The following is a 9,709-nucleotide window of genomic DNA, read 5'->3' as shown; positions in this document are numbered from 1 at the left end:
AAAAAAGCCGGAAGTGGTGCTGTGGCTCAAGTGGTAGAGCACTAGCCTTGAGCTGAAGAGCTGAGGGATAGCGCCAAGGCCCCGAGTTCAGGCCCCACAACTGACAAAAACAAAAAACAAAAAAAAACAAAAACAAAAGGGGGAAGGACAAAGGGTGAACAAATGCAGCTGTGGTACTCACTATACCTTATGTTGAAAATGAACTATACAACTTGTTTGTGGAGATTAAAAGGAAAAACTGGGAGAGAACAAGGGAAAGGGTGACAATGTCTAAAAATAAGTACACTATATATGGCTTATGCAACTGTAACTCTTCTATACATCACCTTTATAATAACAAAAAAAAATTTAAAAAAAAACAACAACTTTGAGGTTTGCTCTTACCCAAGTAAGGCTGGCCAGTATTGAGAATTCCAACAACACATGCTGGTAGAGATGTGGGAGAAAGAAACCCTATTGCACTGTTGATGGGTAGGTAAAGTAGTACAATCACTCTGGATGGTGGTCTGGAGGGGCTCAAAAAATTGGGCACCAGTGACTCATGCCTGGAGTTCTACCTACTCAGGTGGCTGAGATCTGAGAATCATGGCTCAAAGCCAGCACAGTCAGGAAAGTTGATGAGACTCTTATCTCCAATTAACCACTCAAAAACTAGAAGTGGTGCTATAGCTCAATGTGGTAGAGCGCTAGCCTTAAGCAAAAGAAGGAGGAGGAGGAGGGGAGGAGGAGGGGGGGGGAAGGAGGAGGAGGAGGAGGAGGAGGAGGAGGAGGAGGAGGAGGAGGAGGAGGAGGAGGAGGAGGGAGAAGAAGAAGAAGAAGAAAGAAGAAGAAGAAAGAGCGTCCAGGCCCAGAGTTCAAGTCCCATGATAAATAACAACAACAACAAAAAATACAGAACTACCCTATGATCCAGCCTTACCACTCTTGGGCATTTACTTAGACCATTCCAAGTCAGGACATGGTAAAGATGCTTGCACATCCATGTTCATTGCTGCACTATTCATAATAGCCAAGATATGGAAACAGCCCATTGTAGGTGCCCTGCAATAGATCAGTGAATCAGGAAAATGTGGTACATATACACAATGAATCTTATCCCATCAGTAAGAATAATACTATGTCATTTGCAGGGAAATGGATAGATCTAGAAAAATTATGTTAAATGAGGTAAATCAGGCTCAGAGAGGCAAATGGTGTGTGTTTTTTTCCTCATATGTGAAAGTTAAAATACAAACATGCATGATAACATATTCAGGTTTTGTGTATATAGAAACAAATTGACTGAAGGAGTTGTTCCTCTGAACAGCTAAGGAACAATTTAACAAAGTGAATACCAAGAAGTTGAAACATGCTTTTGGGAGAAGGGCAATGAGAGGAGTGGCACACCAATTGAGGGAGGAAGGAAGGGTGAGCATTATGGTCAATGTACATTATGTAAAATTTGAACTATGTAACTTGAGGGTAGGAACGGGGAGATGAGGGAGAACAAAAGAAGGAGTGACACTGAGCAAGAAGCACTGTGCTCACAACCCAACGAACAGAACTAACTCCCTCTGCACAACTACTTAATACAAATAAATTCATCATAGATAAACATGAATCCATTAAGTAAGATAAAATAATGCATAAAAGGACTAGAAGTATGGCTTAGCAGTAGACTGTCTGCCTAGTGAGCACAAGCCCAAAGAGTTTGAACTACAATACCGCCAAAATAAATAAATACATAGATATAAACTGCAGATAACTTGTATAGGACATGGATGCTGAAATTTACAAAACATCGATGACAGAAGTCAAAGCAATTTTAACTAAATGGACAGATAGTCCATGTTCATGGATTGATAGCCAATATTCATTGAGTGGGAAACTCAAACAACATAAATTCTCCTCAAATTAATATATGATTAAATAATGATAAAAATTAAAATCCCCAGAAGTATTTTTGCAAATATAAAGATTATTTTTAAATTAATATGAACCACCGGCTGGGAAAGTGGCTCAGTGGTAGAGCGCTTGCCTTGCATTCATAAAGCCCTGGGTTCGATCCCTCAGCACCACATAAGCAGGAAAAAAAAAGCCAGAAGTGGCACTGTGGCTCAAGTGGTAGAGTGCTATCCTTGAGCTGAAGAGCTGAGGGACAGCGCCCAGGCCCACAGTTCAGGTCCCATGACCAGACCCAAAAAATAATAATAATAATGATAAAAATCAAGAATCCAAAGACTCCACATAGAGCTCCCCTATGACCCAGCAATCCCACTTTTGGGTATGTACCCAAATGATCATGAACAAGACCACACTAAAGCTAACAGCACGACTATGTTTATTGCAGCATTATTTACCATAGCTAAGATATGGAACCAACCCAGATGCCCCTCAGTAGATGAATGGATCAAGAAAATGTCATATATATACACAATGGAATTCTATGCCTCCATCAGAAAGAATGACACTGCCCCATTTGTTAGGAAATGGAAAGACTTGGAAAAAATTATATTAAGTGAAGTAAGCCAGGCCCAAAGAAACATAGGTCCCATGGTTTCCCTTATTTGCAATAACTAGTATATGTCTGAGTCAAGCAGAAAAGGTTAGATAAGTTGATGTTAGGGAAATGAACCCTAAGATATGTATTCATATGTTTTTTTTCTTTCAGGTGATTGTTTCTAACACATTTATAAGATTATTTCTTTGTTGCTTTGTATGTCCCTCCCCCATGGTATAACCCCTGCTTTCACTGTATTTGATGTTGGTATAATTTGTGGAGGGAAGGGAAAAAACAAATCATTTAAATAGGGATACAGGTGGGCCCATTGCAACAATGAGATGTATAAGTTGTTATGTCAAAAACGAACTTTACAACTATGGTGGGGGGAGGGGGGAGGAAGATTGGGGGGAGGGGGAGGAGGATCGGGTGGGGGGGTGGGGGGAGGATGGGAAGGGACGGGAAGGAGAAACAAAGGAGGAGGCTACAATGCTTGATAAGAAATGTATTCATTATCTTGCCCATGTAATTGTAACCCCTCTGTACAGTATTTTCACAATAAAAAAATAACTAAAAAAAATCAAGAATCCCCAAAAATATTTTTGAAAATATAAAGATTATTTTAAAATTAATATGAGCCACGAGCTGGGAAGGTGGCTCAGTGGTAGAGTGCTTGCCTTGCATGCATGAAGCCCTGGGTTCGCTCCCTCAGCACCACATAAGCAGGGGAAAAAAAGCTGGAAGTGGCACTGTGGCAAGTGGTAGAGTGCTAGCCTTGAGCTGAAGAGCTGAGGGACAGCGCTCAGGCCCAGAGTTCAGGCCCACGACCGGACCCCCCCCCCCCAAAAAAAAATTAATATGAGCCAGGCATAGAAAGCTCACGTCTGTAATCCTAGTTAGTTAGGAGACCGGGATTTGAGGAGCAGGCTTAGAAGCCAGCCTGGGGAGGAAAGTCCATGAGACTCACATCTCCAATTAACCACCAGAAGGCTGGAAATAGAGCTGTGGCTTAACTGGTAGAACACTAGCCTTGAGCAAAAAAATAAAGGACCCAGACCCCGAGTTCAAGTCTCAGTATAGGCCCAAAAATTAATTAATTATTAAATAATAAAATTCATATGGAAAGGCAGAGGAACTAAAATAGCCAACAGCATTTTGATGCTTGTTAGGGCTGAGAACTAGCAGGAGACAATCAGGCTAACAAGAAGAATGAAAGAAAATGAATACATTGAAAGTTATTTGCAGTTAAGAAAACAGGATTATGAGAGTTTTTTAAATGGTCTCAAGAAGAGAATAAAGGAGATGGAGAATGATGTAGGGGGTATGATTGGTTGGAACAGATTTTAAACATGTGTGGAAATGTACCAATGAAATTCTGTAAGCTAACAAAAAATGAAAAAAGAGAAGTCACTATTCTATATTAAAACTAACTATACAACTACAATAATGAAAACCATGCGGTACTGGCAGAAAGCAAGACATAAAGTGCAATGGAATAATTTTTGAAAACAAATAGAAATAATAGACTCACACAATGAGTCCCAAGTGAACAACCACCAGCAAAAGCAAACAACAGAAGAAAACAGCTTGACCTAAGCCTCACACTTCATAAAAATTTAATTTAAAATTAGCCATGAATTTAGATACAAAGTAATGAATAATTTTGGGGCTGGGTAGCTTGTGGTAGAGTTTATGTTTACCATGCTTAATCCCTAACACTGAAAATCAATCATTTTGTGTGTGTGTGTGTGTGTGTGTGTGTGTGTACATGCATGTGTATGTGAATGATGGTCCAAGGGCTTGAACTCAGAGCCTAGGCACTGTCCCTGAGGTTTTTTTGACTCAAAACTAGTGCTCCACCATTTTAGCCACAGCTCTACTTCTGGCTTTTTGGTAGTTATTGGATATAAGAGACTCACAGACTTTCTTGCCTGCACTGGCTTTGAACTAGTAGCCTCGGATCTCAGCCTGCTGAGTATCTAGTCAATATTTTTAAAATAAGTTTTAGATAAAAACAAGAAAGTCAATTTGAATGAGAGTTCTTAGACTTTGCACTAAAAGCACAAAAAAAAAAAAAAAAAAGCCAGATACACTAAACTTCATCAAAGGGAAAACTTTGCTGCACTAAAGAAACAGATCAGAAATAGAACTGTGGCTCAAGTGGTAGTGTACCAGCCTTTGGGGAAAAATGCTAAGGGACAATAGCCAGGCTCTGAATCAAGCCCCAGTACCAACACAAAGAAATGAAAAGAAATTTAGGAGGAGAAGCCAAGCTACAGACTGGGAGAAGATATTTGCAAACCATACAGGCTACAGACTTAGATCTAGAGTAGATACGCAACTCTGAAGAACTAACTATATAACATGAGCCAACACTAAAACCCACAAACAATCCAGTTAGAAAACAGGCAAACACAGGGAAGGGACGGGCGCTCTGCAGCACCGCCACTAGGTAGGTGCCGAGGAAGAACTGCTGTGGTTTGGAAGCAGCCCGAGCTCATCCCTCAAGGGTTCCTCTGTTCATTTTGTCTTCACTGTGGCTATGTTAAGAGGAGGAACCAAGTGAGAGGGAGGTGCTTTGGGCTTAGGAGCTCCGTCCTCAGAGAGGATTAAGGTAGTTTTCCCAAAGAAGTTAGTTGTTCTAACAGAGCAAGCCCCTCCTCTCCCTAGCTCTGGCTTCCTGTCTGTCTATCGAGGTGATCTTTTCCTTTCACACATTCTCCTGCATAGGCTGCTCCCTTGACATCATCTGCCATGAAGCCCTCCCCAGAGCGGAGCCTTGGATCCTCCAGAACTGTGAACTCAATAAACCTCTCTTCTTTATAAACTTAGCCTGCCTCAGGTGTTGCATTATAACAAATCCCAAACTAATACTTCCTACAATCAAGTATCACTACACATTTGTTAGAATAAACTGAAAAACAGTGACAACACCGCTTGCTGGCAAGGAAGCAGAGAAGCAAGGCCTCTTATGTTTCTGTTGGGGATGGAAAAGATTACAGCCAATCTGGAAAAGAGTTTGAAGTTTTCTTATAAACCTGCACATTTACTTATAAAGCAATCCAGCAAGCATGCACTTGGACACATATCAAAGAAATCAAAATTTCACACAAAACCTGTACCCAAATGCTCATTCAATTTTATTCATAATATTAAGAATCTGAAAATAGCTCATTTCCTTCAATGAACAAATGGCTTTAAAATCTCTGGTATATGCATACAGTGGATTGCTGTACAGTAAGAAAAAAAAACAAACTATTCATGCAATAACCTAGTGAGTTTCAAGGAAATTATGTTGTTGGGTTTTTTTGTATGTGTGCTTGAACTCAGGGCCTGGGTGCTGTCCTTGAGCTTCTTTTGTTCAAGGCTCCATTTCAGGCTTGGGCTGCCTTCAAACCACAATCCTCAGATTTCAGCCTCCTGAATAACTAGGATTACAAGTATGAGCCACCAGTACCCAACTAGAAATTATGTTGTTTAAAAAGTCAATATAGAGAGTAGACATCAGGAGGCTGAAGTCTAAGAATCATGGTCAAAGCCGGCCTGTGCAAGAAAGTCTGTAAAAGTCTTATATTCAGTTAACTAGCAAGAAGCCAGAAATGGAGATGTAGCTCAAGTGGTAGAATGCCAGTCTTGAGCAAAACAAAAAACAAAAAAAAACTAGCCTTGAGTTCAAGCCCCTGTACACACACACGCACACACACACACACACACACACACACACACACACACACAATTAAAAATCAAAGAGAAAGATTACAAGATATAGCTGGGTGCTGCTGGCTCACACCTGCAATCCTAGCTACTCAGGACGCTGAATCCTGGAGGACTAATGCTCAAAGCCAGACCAGGTAGAAAATCCTAAGAGACTCCATCATCACTTAACCAGCAGAAAATCAGGCTGGAGGCATGGCTCAAGTGGTAGAGTGCCAACCACGGAGCAAACAAGCTGAGTGAGAGCAAGAGGTTCTAAATTCAAACCTGGAACTGACACACACAGAAAAAATAAAGACTCAAGGTATATAGAGCCAAAGTCTATGTGATGACATTTGGGAAATGAGCAAACTGCAGAAATGAAGTGCGGATTCATTGGAGGTGTCCTGGCAGCTGATGCACCGAGGGAGCAAGCCAGTCTGCGAGGTGAACTGTACAGAAGCAGAGGATGGTCAGCGGTTGTCCCTGGGACCATAATGGTGAAGGGGGCCTGAGGGACTTGTGTTTCTGCTGGGTGGTGTTCCACAATGCCCTGGTGTAACACAGCCCTGAGGCTACATGGCAGCCATTGGCAGTGGCCTCTTTCCCCACCACACCTATCCAGCCTACCTCAATGCCTGTAGGCAAAGATGTAGTGTGACTGAATATACATACATATATATGTATGTATATATGTATATGTATGTATATATACATATGTATGTATGTATATATACATATATATGCATAGATGTGTATATATATATATGTATATATAAAGTTTGGAGGTTGTTTTTTCCCTTCCTGAGATGAAGTGATTACAGACATTTCACAAAATTCACAGTATTGTGGGATAGTGATACTTAGTCACAAACACATTTTGACCTTCATGAGCACATGGACATTATCATGGTCTATAAAGCTTATGGTCTTTTCAAACTTTTACAGCTATTTTTTCCCAATCAGGTGATATGTACATTTCTTTCCTTTTGCATAGTGTAAGATGTTCCCACTTTCCCTCTCATTCCTTTACTTTCATCGAGGCTCTTGAGTTGCTTAGTGCACTTTCATCCATGTCCAGTGCAGCTGATGGGCCCCTCTGTTGTATTTTTCCCATTTCCCTCTGATTCTGTTTCCCTCCTACATTTCCTCAGATGTGCACATGTATATACCATATATGAGGTCAAGAACATGGGATCATCTAGAAATGATATGACAAATTAAGAAGAGGTCCTTTGTTTCTTGAGTCCTGTTTACTTTGTCATATCTCCTTGCATTTAGAGTTTAACGTCTACATATCAGGGAGATCATGTACTGTATCTCACTCAACATTTGTTCTAGTTTTATCCATTTCCCTGTGAATGCCATTATTTTGTACTTTCTAATGGCTGTGTAATATTCCATTGTATATAGGTACCATAATTTTTGGATCCATTCATCTGTAGTGGGGTATCTTGGTTGTTTCCATATCTTGGCTATTGTGAACTTGGCTCTTACATTTCCTTTATGGCCAGGGATGATGAACATTTCCTCATGTGTTTCTTTGCCATTTTTAATCTCTTCTTTTGAGAAGTCTCTCTTTGGTTCCCTTGCCCATTTAACAATTCATTTGTTAGATTTGGGAGGAATTATTTTCTTGAGTTCCCTGTATATACTGGATATTAGGCCTTTGTCTGATATACTGCAGTTATAACTTTTCCCAATCGGTTGGCTGTCTTTCTAGTTTGGTTGCTATGTCTTTAGCTGTGCAGAAACTTTTTATTTTAAGGTAGTCCCATTTGTCGAGTCTCTCTCCAATTTGTTGTGACCCTGGGATTCTGTTCCTGCCTGTTCCTATAAGTTCAAGTGTCTCTCCTACTCTGTCCTGCTGTAGTTTCAGAGTTTCAGGTTTGATGTTAAGGCCTTTAATCCATTTTGAGTTGATGTTTGTGTGTGGTGACGGCTGGGGTCCCCTTTTAGTTTTCAGCATGTGGCCGCCCAGTTTTCCCAGCACCAATAGTTGAAGAGGCTGTGTTTCTTCCACTGTATGTCTTTGGCTTCTTGGTCAAATATCAGCTGACTATAAGTATGTGATGTTATTTCTGGATCTTCTAATCTATTCCATTGGTCTTTGGGTCTGTTTTTGTGCCCATACCAAGCTGTTTTTGTTATTATGGCTCTATAGTAGAGCTTGAAGTCTGGTATTGTGATCCCTCCAGTATTGTTTATTTTGCCTAGAATTGTTTTGGCTATTCTAGGTCTTTTGTTGTTCCATATGAATTTTTGGATTGTTTTCTGTATGTCAGTAAAGAATGTCTTTGGGATTTTGATGGAAATTGCATTCAATTTGTGTATCATTTTTGGCAGTATGGCCATTTTCACTGTATTAATTCTACCTATTCAAGAACATGGAAGGTCCTTCCATTTCCTGGTATCCCCTATGATTTCTTTCTTTAGATTTTTGTAGTTTTCACTAAATAGGTCCTTACATCTTTGGTTTGGTTAATTCCTAGGGGTTTTTTTTTTGAGGTTATTGTGAATGGGGTTGTTTCTCTGATTTCCCTTTCTGCTTTTACATTGTTGGTGTACAGAAAGGCAACTGATTGTGTTGGTTAATTTTGTATCCTGCCACTTTGCCAAAGTGGTTTATAAGTTCTAGGAGTTTGGGAGTAGAGTTTTGGGGATCGTTTAGGTATAAGATCATGACGTCTGCAAATAGGGATAGTTTAATTTCTTCCTTCCCTATGTGGATCCCTTTAACGTCCTTTTCTTGCCTGATTGCTCTGGCTAAGGATTCCAGAACTATATTGAAGAGGAGTGGAGACAGTGGGCATCATTGCCTTGTTCCTAATTCTAGGAGAAGTAGTTGTAGTTCCCCCGATTTAGTATGATATTGGCTGTTGGTCTGTCATAAATGGCTTTTATTGTTTTAAAAAATGTTCCTTCTATTCCTATTTTCTCCAGAGCTTTTAACATGAATGGGTGTTGTATTTTATCAAAAGCCTTTTCTTCATCAGTGGAGATAATAATGTGGTTTTTCAACTTGGATCTGTTGATGTGATGGATTACATTAATTAATTTATGTATGTTAAACCAGCCCTGCATCTCTAGGATGAAGCCTACTTGATCATAATGTTTTGATATGTTTCTGGATGGATTCTTTGAGCTAAATTTTTATTGAGGAGTTTTGCATCTGTGTACATCAAAGAGATTGTTCTGTAGTTCTCTTTTTTTGTTGGATCTTTGCCTGTTTGGGGGATGAGTGTGATATTGGCTTCATAGAATGAGTTTGGGATTTCTCCTCTGCTTCTATTTCAAAGAAGAGGTTGAGGAATATAGGTATTAGTTCCTCTCTAAAGGTCTTATAGAATTCCATAGTGAATCCATCTGGGCCTGGGCTTTTCCTTATTGGAAGACTTCTGATTGTTTCCTCTATCTCATAAATAAGCTATTGGCTTATTTAATTGATTTATTTCTTCTTCTTTCAGTTTGGGCAATTTGTATTTCTCTAAAAATTTATCCATTTCTGCTAGGTTTTCCTTCTTTAGTGGGTTTAGA

Source organism: Dipodomys spectabilis, unplaced genomic scaffold, assembly GCF_019054845.1.
Source record: "Dipodomys spectabilis isolate Male_0828 unplaced genomic scaffold, ASM1905484v1 ptg000094l, whole genome shotgun sequence".
In the NCBI taxonomy this organism is placed as follows: Eukaryota; Metazoa; Chordata; class Mammalia; order Rodentia; family Heteromyidae; genus Dipodomys; species Dipodomys spectabilis.
Note: the sequence above shows the minus strand (reverse complement) of the source record.